This window comes from Cervus elaphus, chromosome 24, assembly GCF_910594005.1.
Source record: "Cervus elaphus chromosome 24, mCerEla1.1, whole genome shotgun sequence".
Lineage (NCBI taxonomy): Eukaryota > Metazoa > Chordata > Mammalia > Artiodactyla > Cervidae > Cervus > Cervus elaphus.
The window spans coordinates 59,741,160-59,761,528 of record NC_057838.1 but is presented as its reverse complement, the minus strand read 5'-3'; the positions used below and the strand labels follow the sequence as shown (position 1 = coordinate 59,761,528).

Below are 20,369 nucleotides of genomic sequence, written 5' to 3'. Positions count from 1 at the left end.
GTTGGGCTGCCATTTATGGGGTCGCATAGAGTCGGACACGACTGAAGCAACTTGGCAGCAGCAGCAGCAGCAGCAGAGATCTCTTCAAAGAAAATTAGAGATACCAAGGGAACATTTCATGCAAAGATGGGCACAATAAAGGACAGAAGTGGTATGGACCTAACAGAAGCAGAAGAGATTAAGACGAGGTGGCAAGAATACACAGAAGAACTATACAAAAAAGATCTTCATGACCCAGATAACCACAATGGTGTGATCACTCACCTAGAGCCAGACATCCTGCAGTGTGAAGTCAAGTGGGCCTTAGGAAGCATCACTACAAACAAAGCTAGAGGAGGTGATGGAATTCCAGCTGAGCTATTTCAAATCCTAAAAGATGATGCTGTGAAAGTGCTGCACTCAATATGCCAGCCAATTTGGAAAACTCAGCAGTGGCCACAGGACTGGAAAAGGTCAGTTTTTGCCGAGGTCCAGCCCCAGCAGGACTAGGAATACCCAAGGGATGAGTGGCGTCGGCGAAGAAGAAGACAGCCACATACACACAGAAGGTTGTGTAGAAGAGGTAGCTTTTTTTAAAAATTTTTAGGATAGCTCAGTTTTTATAGAATGAACGTTACCTCCCCCTTAAGTCACCACATATCACATCAGATATTGTTTTGTGCTTCCGTCAATATTTTTTCCCCCATGTTTTTCCCTTATGCATTCATCTGGAACTTTTCCGATTACAGAGTTTTTTTCTTAAAAGTCCCGTACGTAGTCTTCTTGCCTCAATGGCCTAACATTTTCACTCTAACAAAAACAATGTTCCATAGATTCCAGATATAGTATGAATTCTTTGGGTAATAAAACAATACATGGGAAGGGTCACAGTAACATGTTTGACATTTCTGAGAATAGTACCATGAGAAAACCCTGATATTTTTCTTTACCTGAAACCACAAAATCTCAATTTACAATGATTAACTATTAAACAGCAAAAACACCTCTAAAGCAGCAAAACACCTCTATTAATAGTGAGATAATGGCAGTGAAGCTGGTTAATATAAATCTTCTATTGAAATCTTATGTACCCCATTTTCTAATTCTACAAAAATACTCATAATCTTCCATGTTGTTTAAAGAAAGGGAAACAATGAACAAATAGCAGCAAGGAAATAGCAATAGTGAACACCCTCTCAACCAAGGAGCAAGTAAACTGAAGCAGTATATCTACTTCTAAATCTAAATGCCTCTACTCTTTTCTATTCTAGAACATTATCATCTTTTAAGCAAGCAGCCAAACTATACCGTGGCCTTTTCTTTTCTGACTTGATGTTTATGGTCGTGTCCCGAGCCAGAGCAATCATGAGCATTTCCAAAACGGCTTGGACTTTTCCAGGGAGGCCTTATTACTATATATTATATTTCCAAAAAGTAATAGAAAGCCCAACAGCAGTGAGACAGAAGGAGCAAAGGGACATACCAGGCCCCCGGGACAACCTCGAGCGGAAGAGCTGCCTTGCAGGTTCCTCTCTCGTCCCGTGACCTTGTCACGGCCCCGGGCACATCCTGGAGGCTCCCGACAAGTTTTCATTCCAATCCCAAAGAAGAGCAATGCCAAAGAATGTTCAAACTACCACACAATTGCACTCATCTCACATGCTAGCTAAGTAATGCTCAAAATTCTCCAAGCCAGGCTTCAATAGTACATGAACCGTGAACTTCCAGATGTTCAAGCTGGATTTAGAAAAGACAGAGGAACCAGAGATCAAATTGCCAACATCCACTGGATCATCAGAAAAGCAAGAGAATTCCAAAAAATCATCTATTTCTGCTTTATTGATTACATGAAAGTCTTTGACTGTGTAAATCACAACAAACTGTGGAAAATTCTTCAAGAGATGGGAATACCAGAAATACTCCTGAGAAATCTGTATGCAGGTCAAGAAGGAACAGTTAGAACTGGATATGGAACAACAGACTGGTTCCAAATCGGGAAAGGAGTATGTCAAAGGTGTATATTGTCACCCCACTTATTTAACTTATATGCAGAGTACATCATGCGAAATGCCAAGCTGGATGAAGCACAACCTGGAATCAAGATTGCAGGGAGAAATATCAATAACCTCAGATACACAGATGACACCACCCTTTTGGCAGAAAGTGAAGAACTAAAAAGCCTCTTGATGAAAGTGAAAGAGGAGAGTGAAAAAGCTGGCTTAAAACTCAACATTCAAAAAACAAAGATCATGGCATCCAGTCCCATAACTTCATGGCAAATAGATGGGAAAACAGTGGAAACAGTAACAGACTTTATTTCCTTGGGCTCCAAAATCATTGCAGATGGTGACTGCAGCCATGAAATTAAAAGACGCTTGCCCGTTCAAAGAAACGCTACGACCACGCCAGACAGCATTTTAAAAAGCAGAGACATTACTTTGCTGACAAAGGTCTGCCTAGACAGAGCTATGGTTTTTCCAGTAGTCATGTATGGATGGGAGAGTTGGACCATAAAGAAAGCTGAGTGCCAAAGAGTTGATGCTTTTGAACTGTGGTATTGGAGAAGACTCTTGAGAGTCTCTTGAACTGCAAGAAGATCCAACCAGTCAATCCTAAAGGAAATCAGTCCTGAATATCCATTGGAAGAAACTGACGCTGAAGCTGAAATTCCAATACTTTGGACATCTGATGTGAAGAACTGACTCCTTGGAAAAGACCCTGATGCTGGGAAAGATCGAAGGCAGGAGGAGAATGGGACGACAGAGGATGAGATGGTTGGATGGCATCACCGACTCGATACACATGAGTCTGAGCAAGCTCCAGGAGTTGGTGATGGAGAGGGAAGCCTGGTGTGCTGCAGTCCATGGGGTAGCAAAGAGTCTAACATGACTGAGACCGAACTGAACTGAAGGAGTACAGCAAGATCCATGTGAAGTTTTAACTACAAGCCCAGGAGCTGTACAGTATTTATACCCATTTTACTGATGGGAAAAATGAAGCACAGAGTTAGTATCAATATGTAGACAACCAGAATTTGAACCCATGTCTGTCTGCACAGCCTGGACCCTTAATCCTAATGTATACAGGAAGAAGAATAAAAACCCTTCAATAGTTCAGGCCCTGGTGGAAAGAAAAGGGGGCCTCAGGATTTCACCCCCAACAGAGATGGGGACTGAAACTGTCCCAAGATGTCCAATCCCACACTACAAAGTCCTTTGTTCTCTCATATTTTATCTTAAACCATGAATTTTAGCAAATAATCCTTTTTTAATATCTTTTAAATATCAAATTACTGTTTTAATGATTGACCAGTTAACTCCAAGTCACACTGATATTCAGAAATATACCTGTTTAAAAAAGAAAAAAAAGAAAGAAATATACCTGTTTACCCTGTGGTTTCACGACCATCACCATCCCCCCTCAGTTTGACAAGCAGGGCTATAGAACAGTCACTCAGCTGGTCATTCAACAGAGTGAGATTGCCAAGGCCAGGCCTACATGGGGTTTTCCAGAATCTAGGGTGCAGCTGGTTTAAATGCCAGTTCCCAGACAAGCCACAGAGCTGGATGGAGCTGGGAGCCCATATTTATAATAAACCCTCTGGTGATTCTTTTATTTTTTTTTTGGCCACACCCATGGGCATGTGGGATCTTAGTTCTCTGACCGGAGATCAAACCCATGCCCCATGCATTGAAAGCATGGAGTCTTAACCACAGAACTGCCAGGGAAGTCCCCTCCACTGGTGATTCTGATGTAGTGGTCCGGGGAACTGATAAACTCTGGGCACCAGGAGGGCCTGGACAGCCTGCCCCTGCCTTTGAGGAGCCACTTCCGCTGGCCCCACCCCAGTCATCCCTCATACCTCCATACCCCTCACTCCTCATATGCTAGAATTTTCTCGTCTATCTCCCCCCAGGCTAGACTCCGTGAGAGCAAGGACCACACCCTGCTAATCACAGGAGGGTCCTGGCACTCAGCCCTGGCTTGGCACAGGGAATAGTCGCCAAAATTTTTGGACAATTCACTCCCTGGAAACACTGGGCCTGAGGAACCCTAGGAAATCCCTCCCATGGGTCCCTATGATGCTGGGGCTCAGAGAAGGGCTTGCTATAGTGGCGGGAGCAGACAGTTCTAGTCCACAAGCATCTGTGGAATGCCAGCTGCATACCTCACTCCGTTCTGTGGCCCCTGGGCATTATGGAGGGTCAGGTATATAGCTGACCCTGCACCCCCTCAATGGACATGAGTTTGGGTAAACTCTGGGAGTTGGTGATGGACAGGGAGGCCTGGCGTGTTGCGGTTCATGGGGTCGCAAAGAGTCGGACACGACTGAGCAACTGAACTGAACTGCACCCCCTCAGTGGGGGTGCCAGGAGATGAACTAGCCTCTGCTCCAGGGGAATCAGACAGGGAAAGGGTCCCCAAGCAGGCTGAGCCCTCTGAGTGTCCTTTTAGGGGTGCTCGCCCAGCACTGAGGAGATCCCTCTGTTGGCAGGATGGGGAGAAGGCTTCCAGGAAGAGGCATGGGTGGGGATTTGAAGGCCAAGCAGGATGAGGATCTACGTGCTTCTAGATGGAGGGTCCTGTCAGTTCATCCAGGCCCCTCTCGAGAGCATATGGAATGGATGAAGGTGTGTGACTGTGTGTGCACCCACCTGTACCTCTGAGTCCTTGGATGTGATTGTGTGTCTGCTGCACTTGCCTCCATGCTTACGGGAGACCTTTGACGTGTGTACCTGTACCTGTATATCTTGGTTTGGGTTCTTCCAGAAGCTGAGAAAGGATTCAAGGCTAATTTGTGTGTTTGGGAGCACACCAGTAGGGAGTGTGAGTGTGAGACAGAGGAGGGGGAGCCATGAAGGGTATTATTAAGCAAATTACCACCTTGGGCAACCAGAGTCTGATGTCGCTGGAGAGCCCAGACCCCGTTACAGGACATTCCTCAGAGTCACCTCACCTCGGGTGAGGGCCTATCCACCCACACTTAACAGCCTGGCACCTTCAGGCCTAGGGGTTTCTGGGACACAGAAAGCCTTCAGCAGAGGTCTCTGGCAATAAGGGCTCAGGCTTGTGTACCCCAAACGGTTAAGTGGGAGGGAGCAGGTGGAGCGCCAACGACAGCTCTTACATCGCGTGCCGATGTACCAGTGTACAAGCTGATGCCCCGTTACATCACATGGACACACGGACTCCAGTGACCCCTCCTTGTGCAAACTTATGCTGGACCAACAGAAGGTCATCACAACATCAAACGAGCTCTGGCCTTGCCCTCCTTCCCTTCCCTGAACAGGCTGGCTCAGAATTTGACAAATCATGCTGGGCCTCCAACTTTGGCTGAACAAACCTGGACCTGCTTTGGGCAGTGGCAGCTTCCACCCTGGGCCAGGGTAGAAGCTGGGGGTCAGAGCGGGCTCGGGACAGGGAGATGGGGGAGGCCCTCTGCAGAGAAGGCAAATGAGGCCTCCTCTGTCTGAACCTCATGGTTCACAGGAGCCTGGACAGTGGTCTCAAATGCCACTTTGGGGGCAATGGGGCATGTTGGAAGCTTGGGGTGCCAGGGAGGGGGTATGGTCAGTGCTCCCCTAGAGAGGGTCCATCCTGAGCAGGGATGGAAGGGGAGAGGTCTGGGGACGGAGTCCGGGTATGGAGACCTGGGAGCAACAGGAAGAACGGGTATAACTACAGGGAGATCATGACTGCACAGAGATGCACAGGAGGATGGGGGTCCAGGCTGTGGGGGTACCAGAACTCCCATGTAGACAGTTGAGAGCAGCTTGAAGGACTGAGGCCATGCGGGGTCTGGGGGATGGTGAGGGGCATCCCTGAAGCCTGCTGGGGAAGGGAAGGAAGAAGGTCAGATGGGAGCTTGGGGAAGCCAGGACATGGAAGAGTTTTAGGAGCTAGTGAAGAATATTGGAGGCCCCCAACAGGGAGGGGATGGGGTCTCCCCTGAGGTTGCAGGGAATAGGACGCTGTAGTGGGTCAAGGAATGGAACCAAAGGGGGTCTGATGGGGAGAGGCTGAGCTCACAGGTTTGGAGTTGTGCAGATCTGGGCTCCAATCCCAGGTGTAACACTGACTTGCTATGTACCGGTAGGCAACAGCTTAACATCTCTGAATCTTATTGCCTCCTGTACAATAGCGATCCTAACAGAAACTAAATGTATTACTTTCCTAGGGTTGTTGTAACAAGACACCACAAACCCAGTGGCTAAAAACAACAGAAATTTATTCTCTCCTGCTTCTGGAGGTTAGAAGTCATCGAGGTGCTGGCAGGGCCATGCTCCTCCCAAAGCCTCTAGGAAAGGACCCCAGCCTTGTTTCTGCCTCAGGAGTTTCTCAGCTCTTGTGGAGCACAACTCCAATCTTCACCTCCTTCCTCACATGCCTTCCTCTCTATGTGCCTCTGGCCGTCTTATAAAGGGCACCAGTTAAAAAAAAAAAAAAAAAAAAGGGCACCAGTAGTAGGATTAGAGCACACTCTCATCTAGTAGGACCTCATTTTAACTTCATTATGTTTTTAATGACCCTGAAAGTGAAAGTTGCTCAATCGTGTCCAACTCTTTGCGACCCCATGGACTATACAGTCCATGGAATTCTCCAGGCCAGAATACTGGAGTGGGTAACCGTTCCCTTCTCCAGAGGATCTTCCCATCCCAGGGATCGAGCCCACGTCTCCCACTTTGCAGGTGGATTCTTTACCAGCTGAGCCACCAAGGAAGCCCAAGAATACTGGAGTGGGTAGCTTATCCCTTCTCCAGCGGATCTTTCAGGCCCGGGAGTCAAACCAGGGTCTCCTGCATTGCAGGCGGACTCTTTACCAGCTAAGCTACCATGGAAGCCCTTTAATGACCCTATTTCCTAGCAAAGTTCCATTCACAGGTATACAGGTGAGTTATGACTTCAACATATATTTGGGGGGACACAAACCTATGGCATCGGATTGCAGGAGGATTAAACCACAGGCCTGGCATATAGTAAGCTCCAAGAAAAAAAAAATTTCCAGTTTTAAAATGAATAATTCATGGTGAGGAAATGTACAGCATGGTGACCATAGGTAATAATACTATATCCTGCATATTTGAATACAGCTAGGAGAGTGGATCTTGAAAGTTCTCATCACAAAGAAAATAATTTTTATGTAATCGTGTATGGTGATGGATGTCAACCGACTCACTGTGGTGATCGTTTTGCAATACATACAAACATCGAATCATTACATTGTACACCTGATATTAATTTAATGTTTTGTCAGTTAAGAACATGAAGAGGCAGGCAGGGGTGGGGTTGGGAGTGCAGGAATGCAGACTGCAGACTTTGCTGCACGTGAACACGTGTGTGTATGGACAGACCCAGGTACATGGGAAGCAAGACACTGCTCACAGTTACACCCAGGAGAGCTGGTGACCCAGGGACCTCAGCCTGCAGTCCATCTGCCAGGCATAGCCACTCAGGGCAAGGCTCAGGGCCTGATGCTAGCTCCCTGAGTAGGAGGACCCTAAAGTCAAAGCCTTGTTTGTCAGGGACTTCCCTGGTGTGCAGTGCTCAAGACTCTGTGCTTCCACTGCAGGCGGCATGGGTTCCATCCCTGGTCACGGAACTAAGATCCCAAATGCTGTGTGCAGTGCAGCCAGAAACAATAATAAATATAAAGTAACAAATTTAAAAAGCCTTGCTTGTCAGAGGATTCCTTGAGAGCCCTGAGCAAGGCCATCACTGACATCATGAGCAATTTCACGGACTATCCTGATACCCAAGGCTGCTTCAACCTACAGCCTTGACATGCTGGTGGAGGGCTATAGGGTACAGCCAGCACACACAGCTGCTTTGGGAAGGAGGCAGGACACAGTCAGACAGGCCCCAGGGACGCCGGTGCAGATTCCAGGCGGCCACCCCACAGACCCCACAGAGGACTAGGTCAGAGGGGGTCTGCCCCTCCCCCAGCCTCTCCCCACCAGTCATCTGCACCCGGCAGTCAGACAGGCCTGGGCTAACTCCTCTTCTGCCAGCTGCCCCCTAGGGCCACCCCCCTAGGGCAGGCCAGACCCAGGAGAGGGTGTGTCGGGGAAAACAAGCCTGGCCCCAGCTCCCCAGAACCTTCTGGTTTCTGCCACAGGACACCCTTCGACCTCACCCACATCACTGTGAGCTGCAGGTGAGCGGAGTTCATCCACACTGCCATGACCCCTGGGGAGATATGTCAGGATGCCGAGTGCTCCAAGGAGAGGACACAGGTCAGTGCTAATAAGGAACATGTTGCCGGTGACAGAGCCTGACTGCCCCCAGGGCCACTCCCCACTGCCCTGGCCTGGGCACCTGTCCTCTCCTCCCCACCGCCTCCCAGGGCAGCAGACCTGGCATCGGACCGGAGAGCCCCACCTGGGGTCTTCCTGGGTGGGGGCTCCAGCTGCTCAGGCCTGGCCGAGAAAGTTCTAGCCCTGCTGGCCTCCTCCACTCTGTTCATCACAGCACCCGACCCTCCCCTTCCCCAGCGCCAAGTTTGGTGCTGGGAATGGAGCCAAGAACATGACGGCGTGGCCTTGGCCTCCAGGTGCAGACACAGAGGGCCGGCCACAGTCATGGCAGGCCTTGTGGAAGAACACGGTGTACAGCACGGGGCTGGAGGAGTGAGAAGGCAGGGGCGGAGGGCAGGGCTGGTCCCCACCAAGATCTGAGGAAGGAGTGTTTCAGGGCGGAAGGGGCAGCAACACAAAGGCCCAAGGTGGGGATTTGCTGGGTGGGCTTAAGGGACAGAATAACTAGCTGGGGGGTCATCTAGTGGGTGGGCCTTGCAGACCATGAGGACGTGCCTTCCACTGAGTTGGGAGGGAGCTCTGAGCAGACGTGCAACCCCAGGCAAGTTTTGCTTTGAAAAGCTTCCTCTGCCTCCTCTGAGGTCTGCGGTTTTCCATGTGTGGGTCAGCGACACCTGAGAACTGGCAGAAATGCAGACTCTAGGGCACGTGGCTGAATCCACAGCCCTGCGGTGGGCACAGAAGGGTCCAGGGATTGCTGGTGTTGCCAGGCAGTCTTGCTCAGGTGCCCCCAGCCCACCTGAGGCCCTGAGAAGGCAGTGTGAGTGAGCAATGAGACTCACGCTATGTCCTCCCCACCCATCCCACACCATTCCCGGGAGCTCTGGCAGCACACGGCTCTGCCAAAATCCACAAACGAGAAACCAGTTCACCTTTGTTCAGCCCGGCTGAATTATATAACACACATTCCTAACCTATGTGACCACAGAACATTTTTTTCAGAGAACACCTGTTCAACAGCCTGAACACTGCCCAGTGCCACCTCTGTGACGTACTTTGATGTATCCTCTCTGGACTCCTGCCGGTGCCTAATAATACCCACACACTCTGGAAAGTGCACGAATGTCCCGAGATGACCCCAACTGGACTCGGGTGATTTACAAACCCACTGTTCTCTCCCAAGCTCCCAAGGGGGCGCATACTGACCTCATAGCCCTGACCTCACCAGGAAGGCAGGTGGGCGAAGGACAGTGATGTCGCATTCCAGGGAGCTAGTGAACACTTGGTGGGGGGCAGTGAGGGCGAAAGGTGAAGCAGCAGTGCACAGACCTGTGATGCCACGCTGCCCGGCCCGTGTGTGTGTGTGTGATAGTGCACACCACGTCACAGCCGTGGTGCACAGCGGCCCGTCCCTGCATGTCCGCCTGCAACAAATGTGACTTTGCAGCTACATGTGGCTGCTAGTATGAGTGTGCTGGCCCGTGACTAGAGTGGCTGGGCATGTGGCTATGCACGAGGGGGTGTTAGTGACTCTGGCACCTGTGGGTCCCGGGCCAAGTGTGCATTTGAGAGACATCCAGTGTGTACATCTGTGAATGACCACCAGGCTGCTCTGGCCCTGAGAATTCCCAAACCTAAACTGTGACTTCAGAGCTACCAGCAGTTTCCTGTCTGCTAAGACATGCGTAGGCTGTGGAAAAACTACTTTCTAAATGTAGTTACCCAGATATAGTGTGGGAGCCCTCCCACGCAGAGCCATGGTCATCTGATGAGCTGGCCAGAGGCAGTGGGAGAAGGGCCAGGAGAAAGGCTTAGGGTCTGGGATAGGGAAGACGTGCCACCAGCCCTGTGTCCATCTGTCCTGCAGCTCCCTACCCAGCCCAGCTCCACAGGGCTTCAGGTGGTTTCCGGACCACTCACATGGTGGTCCGGAATCAGGACCAGGATCAGGGTCGGCCAGCCCAGGGTGAGCACAGAGGATGGTGTGGAGGAGGATGGCCTGGACCCCAGGGAGGGGCCCGTGAGCCTGTGTGTGGACGAGAAGGGGTGCGACGGCAGGGTCCTTGCAGATCTCCCCAGGGGCAGACTCACACAAATGCCTGAGCAACCAGGTGCCTGGTAATGACCTTGTTCGGGTTCTCCTGCCCAGCCATCAGCTTCCCACTTTCCACGTTTGCCTCTTTGGTGACACAGCCTGCCCACAAACTGCCCCCAGTTCTGGGGCCTGAGAACCCACCATACACATGCACTCACAGAGCCCACAGAGAAGACTCGCCTGTTTACCCACTCCATTCATTCATTCATTCACTCATTCACTCACTCATCAAATGCTCACGGAAAAACTCCTCTGAGCCACCAGCTCTGCTGAGCCCCTCTAGCCCCCCTAGACAGCCCAAGTCAAAGCAATGAAGGCAAAGTCCCAACGGACCTTGATGTAGGGGCTCAGAAAAGAGGAACTCAGGGGCTGGGTGGGATGGTGGCCGTTAGCTGGAGGGAAGCGCTGAGCTGGTGTCACAATCAGGCCTCAGCATTAAGCCAGATGGTATCTGGAGATTGGGTAGATGTGAAGACTGCCCTCCCCCAACCCCGGAATCCCCTGTCTGGACCTGGCACTTCACGCTGCCTGAACACCAGGGTCTGTCTCACCTAGGATTGACCCCAAGGCTTCACATCTGTCCCCCAACCCCAGACCCCATGGGAAAAGGTCCACTTCTCAGCCAGCTCTGGCGACCCTCTCAGTTGGGCCCTTGACGGCCTCTGCTGCCCCCCATGCCCCATCCTACTAGCAACCCCACCTCTATGACTTCAGCAAGGGCTTGGAGGCCTTCTAGCTCCTCCCCATCGGCCTTCCTCAGGGTCCTCAAAGGCCTAAAGAGCCCAAGCCCATCTTCTGAGCACTGCCCACTAGCCCCAACTTCTCATCCATGCCTCCTCATTCACATTTTACTATAATGACAGTAATACGATGAGACGTATGCAACACTTCCTTGGTGCCTGGCACAACAGGTGATATTTCCATCTGCCCACATCATGATGAGAAGAGTCGACTCACTGGAAAAGACCCTGATGCTGGGAAAGACTGAAGGCAGGAGGAGAAGCGGGTGACACAGAATGAGATGGTTGGATGGCATCACTGACTCAACGGACAGGAGTTCGAGCAAACTCCGGGAGATGGTGAAGGACAGGGAAGCCTGGCATGCTGCAGTTCTTGGGGTCGCAAATAGTCAGACATGGCTTGGCAACTGAACAACAACAACATCATGAAGCGTAGTGACTAGAGCTGGAGACAACCAAGATCATGGATCCCCAGTCCGGCCTGCTCCAGCCCAACCAACACCTGGTTGCCTCTTCTCATTCTTCAGGACTTACACGGAATGTCCCATCCTCATGAGGCTTTTCCAAATCCCCAGATAAAGCAGCCCCTGTTCTGGCCACTCAGAACACCCTTGTGAGCTCCCACTCTCACATGATCATGTGTTTGGATGGGCTTGTGTTTACATCTGTCTCCCCTGCTAGACTGTCCACTCCATGAGAGCTGGGCTGCCTCCCTGGAACCTAGCTCAACACCCAGTAAACAATAGGTGCACAATAAGTATTTACTGAATATGTAAACCTGTTTATCTATTTCCTGAAAACTACCTCGTTCCATTGAGAATCTGAGGTTGTTTATAACAGGGCAGACAATTCTATATGAGAGAAAAAGCAAAGTTGGAATCAAAGATTTTGACCTTCTCTATAGACAATAAATGTTGGAGAGGGTGTGGAGAAAAGGGAATCATCCTACACTATTAGTAGGAATGTAAATTGGTGTACCCACTATGGGGAACAGAGCTTCCTTAAAAAATGAAACATAGAGCTATCATTTGACCTAACAATCCTACTCCTGGGCATATATCCAGAGAAAACCATAAAATACATGCACCCTAATGTTCACTGAAGAAAGCTGAGCGCTGAAAAATTGATGCTTTTGAACTGTGGTGTTGGAGAAGACTCTTCAGAGTCCCTTGGACTGCAAGGAGATCCAACCAGTCCATCCTAAAGGAGATCAGTCCTGGGTGTTCATTGGAAGGACTGATGCTGAAGCTGAAACTCCAGTACTTTGGCCACCTCATGCGAAGAGTTGACTTACTGGGAAAGACCCTGATGCTGGGAGGGATTGGGGGCAGGAGGAGAAGGGGACGACAGAGGATGAGATGGCTGGATGGCATCACCAACTCGATGGGCATGAGTCTGAGTCAACTCCGGGAGTTGGTGATGGACAGGGAGGCCTGGCATGCTGTGATTCATGGGGTCGCAAAGAGTCAGACATGACTGAGCGACTGAACTGAACTGAATGTTCACTGCAGTACTATTTACAGTAGCCAAGACATGGAAGCAACCTAAATGCCCATCAACAGATGAACGGATAAATAAAATGTGGTGCATATATATACGTGTATACTACATATATGTGGTACAATGGAATATTACTCTGCCATAAAAAATGAAATAATGCTGTTTGCAGCAACATGGATGGACCTACAGATTATCATACTAAGTGAAGTCAAACAGAGAAAGACAAATATCATATGATAACACTTTTATGTGAATTCTAAAAAAAAATCAATACAAATAAACTAATTTACAAAACAGAAACAGACTCACAGACTTAGAAAACAAGTGTTTGAGGGCTTCCCTGGTGGCTCAGTGGTAAAGAATCCACTGCTGGTGCAGGGGACACGGGTTCAGTCCCTGGTCTGGGACGATCTCACACGCTGCAGAGCAACTTAGCCCAAGTGCCACAAGTATTGAGCCTGTGCTCGAGAGTCCAGGAACTGCAACTACTGAAGCTTGCACACCTTAGAGCCTGTTTCTGCAGCAGAGAAGCCACCACAATGAGAAGCCTGCGCATCACAACTAAAGAAAGCCCATGCACAGCAATGAAGGTCCAGCACAGCCAAAAATAAATGAATAAATAAACAAAATTATAAAAAAAAAGAAAGACAGAAAACAAACTAATGATCACCAAAGGGGAAAGAGGAGGAGGGATAAGTTAGGAGGTTGGGATTAACACATACACATTAATATAACAGATAATCCACAAGGACCTGATGTAGAACACAGGGAACTCTATTCAACACTCCATAATAACTTACATGAGAAAAGAATCTGAAAAAGAATAATACATATACATGTATAACTAACTCACTTTGCTGTACACCTAAAACTAACACAGCACTGTAAATCAACTATACTCTAATATAAAATTAAAAACTTAAATAAAAAACAAAGCTTTTCACCTTCTATTTGACCTTTGACCTAGTGATTTCATTTCTAAATATCCCACAGATGTCCTCACCCCATATGAGGATGTCTGTGGGTGCAACCAACTGAAAACCACCAAACAATCGGTAGGGGCTATGTGGGTGAACGATGAGCAACAGTGTGGTGGAGTATTACGTAGTCATGGAAAAGGATGGGCACGCCCTGATCACTGACAGGGCTCTCTCCAAGTTATTAGTATTAAGTACAAAGAGCAAAAAGGACTATGTTCCGTAAGTGCAGCACTCGACACATAGTAGACGATCAACTGATAAATGTTGAGTAAATGAGTGGAATCTTTCTGGAAGGACCCATGAGAACCTAAGAGCAGTGGCAGTGTCTGCAGAAAGACCTGTATGAGGGGAATGTTCGTGGTTTACCCTGAACCATGCTATTTGCACTTTCGGCATAAGCAAATATTATCTATTCAAATAAACAGGGTTTCGCTATTAAAAAAAAACAAGACAAGATTCAGAGTGCTCACGTCAAAATCTGGATATGAGGCTTTTCTGGAGTAAATGGGAAGAAGGCCTGGCCACAGAGGGCTGTGTTCCTGAGAATGACCATAGCTGCAGCTAAGACGGGGCTGTGCCTGAGCCCCGGCGGCACAGGGCCCATGCTGTCCCACCCCATCGGGCCCCTGTGGGGCTCTGTGCTGCTGATCCAGGTCTGTGCTGCAAAGAGATGAGCTTGCAAGGTCTGCAAAGTACGGAGTGGGGCAGAGAAGTCTTCCCCAAGGTGAAGGGGTGGGTGTTTAGCCATCACTCCTGGTTGATTTCACTCATAACGACTCTAAGAGCCACAGCAGGGCCACCGCAGTTCGAGGGCTGGTGACGGCTGACGTGTCACAAGACTGCTAGTCTTGCACAAGGATCAGCTAACTCAGTAGCAGTCAGGCCCCAACAACGCCTCTGGTCTCACCCCCGACGGGGACTTGAGGGCTCTAATTAAACCCAAAGGGAATCCCAGGAGAGAGGGAGTCACCAAAGGCCCCGTGGGCACCTTGACTTGAGGATCAAGGCAAGGAGGTGGGTGACAAGACAAGGACACATTGAGAGAGCTGGGAAGATAGGCCTGGCTCGAATCCTGACTCCAGCCCTGAAATTCTGGACAAGTCACCTCTCCACGCCTCAATTCCCTTGTCTGTAGCTAACACTAACTGTATGCTGTTTCCAGGTGCAGACGGTGTTTCAGGGAGTCCTCATGTCAACCTTGTCCACCAAAGTATACCAGTCAAGGGTCTCCAAAGAGAACCAGTAAGATACATATTTAGCATAGATGGAGAGGGAGAGAAAGAGAGGTTTATTTCATTTTAAGGAACTGGATCATGTGACTGTGGGGGCTGGCAAAACTAAAATCTGGAGGGCAGGCTGGGAGGCTGGAAGCTCAGGCAGAATTTCTATATTACTGCTTGCAACAGAAGTCCAGCTCCAGGAAACCTCGGGTTTTCCCCTCAAGGCCTTCAGCTGACTGCGTTAGGCCCAGTCACATTACTGTGGACAACCTCCCTTACTTACTTGCAGATGTTAATCATATGTACAAAATATGTCACAGCCACGTCTAGATCGGTGTTTAAACAACAAGCAATATCACCTAGTCGGGCGGATACATAACATTTAACCACCACATAATGTATTACTTCCTTTTGTGCATAAGGAAACTAAATCTCAGAGAGGCTGCGTCAATTGCTTAAGGCTAAGGAACCAATGGAGGGATGGAGCTGGGAGTTGAACACAAACAAGAGTCTGCCTTCAGTCTGAGAACGGGGCTGCGGATGGCTACTCCACATCTGAGAATTAGAAAGGAAAAGGCACAGAACTGCCTGAGACCAGAACTCAGTAGAGTGGTGGTTGGTCTTAAAGGATGGCTGGAATGGTGTGGAAATAGGGAGAAGAGGCAGAGAGGAGTATTGCTTCTCCCCATCAGAGATGGGCTCTAGGGTAGAAGGCAGAGAACCTACAGCCTCCAGGGTCCCCAAGGAGCAAGGAGAGCGGGGCAGAAGGCAGCCTCCAGCAGGCTGAGAGTCCCAGTGCCAGGCAGCCAAGGCCAGACCCTCTGACCCAAGTGCGGGGGACAGAGAAGGAGCAGAGTGTCGCTGGTGTGTGCAGTCAGAATGAAGTCTTGCCTCCTGAGCCTGTGGCTGGCTGCCCAGAGGTTTCTGGAAGTGGATGATTTCCTCTAAGGGTCAGGCTGGGCCATCTCCTTGGCTGGGCACTCCCATCAGCCCAACCAAACTGGACCAACACCCAGAAGTAGAGAAAGGCTTCTGCGGAGAGCTGAAACCTTTAGACATAGTCCCAGCCTCGTTCCTCCCAGTTCCCTTAATCTCCCTCGGGTGGGGCACTGGATTGGAGGCAGAAGGCCAGCAGGTCAGCCCTGTTCTCCACCTGCTGGCTGTGTGACCTGGGAGAGTTCCTTCACCATCTTGAATTTCTGTCCAGTGTATGTGGCTAATCACTGACGGCCTAGAGGGCTTCTTCGTGGGGACCAGGCCCCGCATCCGAACAGAGTTGCTACTTGTTCATGGTAGTGTCATCCTCCCAGCCTTCTTCTGCCCCGGTCCACCCAGCCCCACTGCTCTCGGCCTTGCTCACTCACTCTCTCCTCCTCCCTCATTGTTCCAGCTCCCCCGTCTTTGGGTCAGAATGCAGCAGGATAGGCCTTTAGATGCCTGCACGGCCAGGGAGAAATGAAGGTCCTTGCCTTGGTTGATAATCACATAGTTGGTAACAGTGGGATTCTGGCAATGGTCGGATGGGACTCTGACCCCCAGCCCACATACCTCCCTCGTCTCCCTCTTGCCTCTAGCCTCCCTCGCCCCTTAATTCCCCAATCCACACTAGGCTCCTCTAGCCTTCTCTGCGAGGCCCTGAGCCTGGCTGTTCCATCAGGGCAGTATCTCCCTGATGCCAGGTCCCAGGTGGGTCCCCTCCTTCCCGCCATCATCCGTCCCTGTGTACTGTCCACAATGGTCACAGCCTGTAATGGTCCTTTTCTTAGGGTGTGTCCTCAGAAGCTCAGGGCAGGGAGAGAGGCTCCTTCGCACTGTGCATCCAACACCGGCCAGAGAAGGTGGGCTCAGTCGGGTCCCTTCGCTCCACCCTGTCTTCACCCCATCACTGCTCCATCACTTCAGGGGGCCTGCTCAGGCCTGACCTGCAGGCCAGGGCTGGGAGCTGAGGACGAGCTCTGGGGAACCACCCCTGGACCAGTCCGATCCTTCCCCTAGCCCCCCACCCCAGACCCTCCTCCAGCGGCTGAGGGCAAAAGAGCCTAGCATGTTGGCTAGAGAGCAAGGAACCATTACATCTGGTTCCCTTTGCAACCCAAACTTCACCTGCTGTGTAGCCCTGAGCAAGTCCTGTCCCCTCTCTAGTCTTAAGTCACCTGGGCTCTAAAATGGGTTAGGGCTACAGGCACACACTCAGATGTCTGCAAGGTCAGACAGCCGTCACTGCTTGGACATCACATGTCCTCAGGGTTGAGAACCCACTGGAGGGAGCACTAGTGGAAAAGTGGAGACAGCAGGTCCTGCCTCAGCCAGCCCAGGGGCTCCAGGCCTGCAGAGTCCTCAAGAGAAGCTAAAAATCCGAGTTTCAGTTTAACAATCTCCGGATTGCTACATCTTGCCAACTAACTCACGTTTTTAAAAGCACTGTGTAGGTCAAACAGAACTTGTCTGGGCCACAGTTTGTGGGTGCTAGGCTGGAAGGCTAGATTCTGGGGTCCTCTGGGGCTCTCTGGGAAGATAAGTGTTTGCTTTTTTGGGCATTTCTTGCTCTCTTTCAACAGAGTGCGGGGTGTTGTTCTTTGTGGACCACCCTAGACCTGCCTCCTGGAGCATTTGATGGCTTTGCTCCACTGTGGCCCCTTCTCCCCCTAGTCAATAGGAGCCCACTCCCTGCCCCACAGATGGCTTCACAAACCCAGGCCCAGGCCTGCTCTGGGTAAGCCAGAGCCTGGAAGGACCAGAACAAGGCAAGTGGTGGGGGCTTCAGAATCCTCCTGTCCCAGCCAATCCCCAAATTCCTATCATAACTCCTGGGCCCGATCACTATGAACCCTGAGGCTTGTGTTTCCAACCCTCCAGGGCAGAGCTGAGCTGTTTCCAGAACCTCTACAAGGCTGGTCCCTCACCCACCATTCTTCATATAGGCACCGACACCCCAGTGGGCACTGCGGGCCCAAGGCCAAGGCCACACTGAGCATCAGTAGCACAGACTGGAGCTTTTGCCCGTCTTCACAACTGTCCCATGTCCACTGGGGTCTCCTCAAGAGGAAGGCTGGCAAGATTTCTCACCTGGCTGGCAGATGTGGAAACTGAGGCCCAGAGGAAAGCACGAAGTTTGCTCAAGGTCCCTGGGCTTCGTGATCCTTATAGAGGGGCCCAGCTAAAAATAGTTCCTGGGACACAGAGTGGAAAGGGATGAAACAGCCCCTGACGGTGAAGATGACGCAGACAGGAGAGTCGGGGAGGCTGGGTCCTAGCGTCATTCCCAGAATGGAGCCTGACCTTGCCTGAACTACGGCGGCTTGGGCTCCCCTGCCCGGGAACAGGGTGATAAGATGAGTGTTTTACACCACAGCTCTGAGGAGGGAGGCAAGACAGCAGTGAGGGGGGGAAAAGAGAGGGAAGGAAAAAGCAGAGGGAGGGAGAGGAGAGCAAGAAGGCTGAACTCAGGAGAGGGATCTCAACTCTGTCAAAACGGGGCCTACCCACTGAGACAGAGGGGCACTCTCACTCCACAGATGCAAAAACTGAGGCTTAGGGCATGGGGTAATTTCCCTAAGACCCCAAAATCAAAAAGTAGCACATCCAAGATTAGAATTCATGGCTTTAGCCTGTGCCCTTCTAGCAAGGTCTCAGGGACTTCCATGGTGGTCTAGTGGTTAAGAATCCACCTTCCAGGGCTTCCCTGGTGGCTCAGTGGTAAAGAATCTGCCTGCCAATGCAAGAGATGTAGGTTCAGTCCCTGGTCTAGGAAGATCCCACATGCCTCAGAGCAACTAAGCCCATGAGCCACCACCCAGGAGCTGCAACTACCAAGCCCATGTAGTACAACTTCTGAAACCTGCGCGCCCTAGAGCCTGTGCTCTACAACAAGATAAGCCACTGCAATGAGAAGCCCACGCACCACAACTAGAGAGTAGACCCTGCTCGCTGCAACTAGAAAAAGCCCACGCAGCAATGAAGACCTAGCACAGCCAATAAATAAGTAAGAATGTGACTTCTAATGCAGAGGACATGGGTTCAACCCCTGGTCAGGGAACTAAGATCCCAATGACACAGGACAACTAAGCCTGCATGCTGCAGTGAAGACTTAATGCCATCAAAGTTTTTAAAAATAAGTATATAAAGTTCTTTAAAAAAAAAAAAAAAGCAAGATCTCAATCTGGAAACTACTTAGGCAGCATTTCCCAAGATGTGGCCTCAAGCTACCCTGTCCCCACATTACCAGGAGGGAGGCCTGGTTAAGATGCAGATTCCTGGGTCTGATTATTTCAGTCCTCGAACTGGGAAGCTATGTGGCTGTTGTGGCCTTTGTCATCTAACTACCTAGGTGCATTCCTGCAGCCCAGCTCTTCAAGCTGACTCATACTGCCCTCCAGGACAGAGCTGGGTTTTCCCACTCTATGCCTCACCCACCAGTCTTGCAGTCCCACAGACACCCACCTCTCCAGCCAGTACCTTTCTTCTGGAAGCCTTCCTCGTGGCTGGGATTCCCCTCTCCTCCAGAGCCTGTTGGAGTAATAGCCTCTTCCTCCATCTGGAATTATTTACAACATCCTATTTCACTTTCTGTGGGAGTCTTCTGTTTCCTAACCTTTCCTTCCATTAAACAGGAAATTCCCAGAGGGCTGGAAACTTGTTGGTTTAAACAATAAGCCTCTGAAAACCATGACTTCACCTGACCCTCTGCCAAACACAAGTGGCAAGGCTGGGAGAGCTTTACAAGGAAGAACAGAGCCTTAGAGAGGCTGTGGCCTACCTGAGACCAAATAAGATCCAGCTGAGGTTAGAACCCATGTCCAGCTCCAATATCCAGTTCTTTCAGCTTCTGCTTTGCCTCTGATCAAACAACCCCACAAGGTAGGCAGAATGGGGATTATGATTCCATTGCTCAGATAGGGAAATGAGGCCCAGGGATGGGCAAAGTGCTCAGTACCGTGTTTACTCTGTTCTGGCTACTTCTTGAGTCTGATCTTTTTACTTACATTCTCTCCAGCTGTTGGGCACTGCCCAGGGCCCCTCAGCAGGATGGGGCAGAGTTGAGCCCTAGATTCCCAGGCAAAACCCTCATCTTGGACCTGTGAACTGGCCCTAGTGCACTTCGGACCCTGGTGTCTCCTCTGCAGTTTGACTTCCTTCACCTGCCTGGCAGCTGGCTGGAGCCTCAGACAGAGGCAACTGGGAAGTACCTGGACACACCTTGGCCACCATCACTCTAGACTTTGTCCCTCTAATTAATGCCCACCTGAGGAAGGAGGTACCTGGGCAGCCCTTTCCTCAGGAGAAGGGGAGAGCAACCCTGAGCCTGGGGCAGGCCCAGCACAACCAAGCCCAAGTTAAGCTGGGAAGGGTGTGGAGCAAGGAGGCCATGCTGGCGTTCCTGACAGGGCTTTGCCAAGCTGTACTCTACAGGTGTGGTCTGGGGGAGACTCAAGGGAGGTAGGGCCAATTGAACTCTGGGAGAAAGCCCTGAGTTACCCGGATGGTGCCCAGACCGGGCGGCCAGCAAGGGACTTTGGACGGCCCACAGTGGAAAATAAAAATAATCAATATGTGCCAATCCCCAACTACGGGTCAGACCCCATGCTTCCACCGCCGGCCCC

The 20,369-nt window shown here is 50.6% G+C and overlaps 1 protein-coding gene across 2 annotated transcripts in view; it reads right to left on the bottom strand.

Moving 5' to 3' along the window:
* The window catches only part of POC1A (POC1 centriolar protein A), a 117,860-nt gene that overhangs the window by 78,295 nt on the left and 19,196 nt on the right, over positions 1–20,369 (bottom strand). Inside the window, exon 1 of one of the 2 annotated variants that reach the window (XM_043885390.1) lies at positions 19,225–19,242. The exons of the other annotated variant lie outside the window; for it this stretch is intronic. The gene's annotated coding sequence lies outside the window, so the exon portion shown is untranslated. Of the gene's footprint in view, positions 1–19,224; positions 19,243–20,369 lie in introns of those variants that run through there. 2 annotated transcript variants of the gene reach the window in all.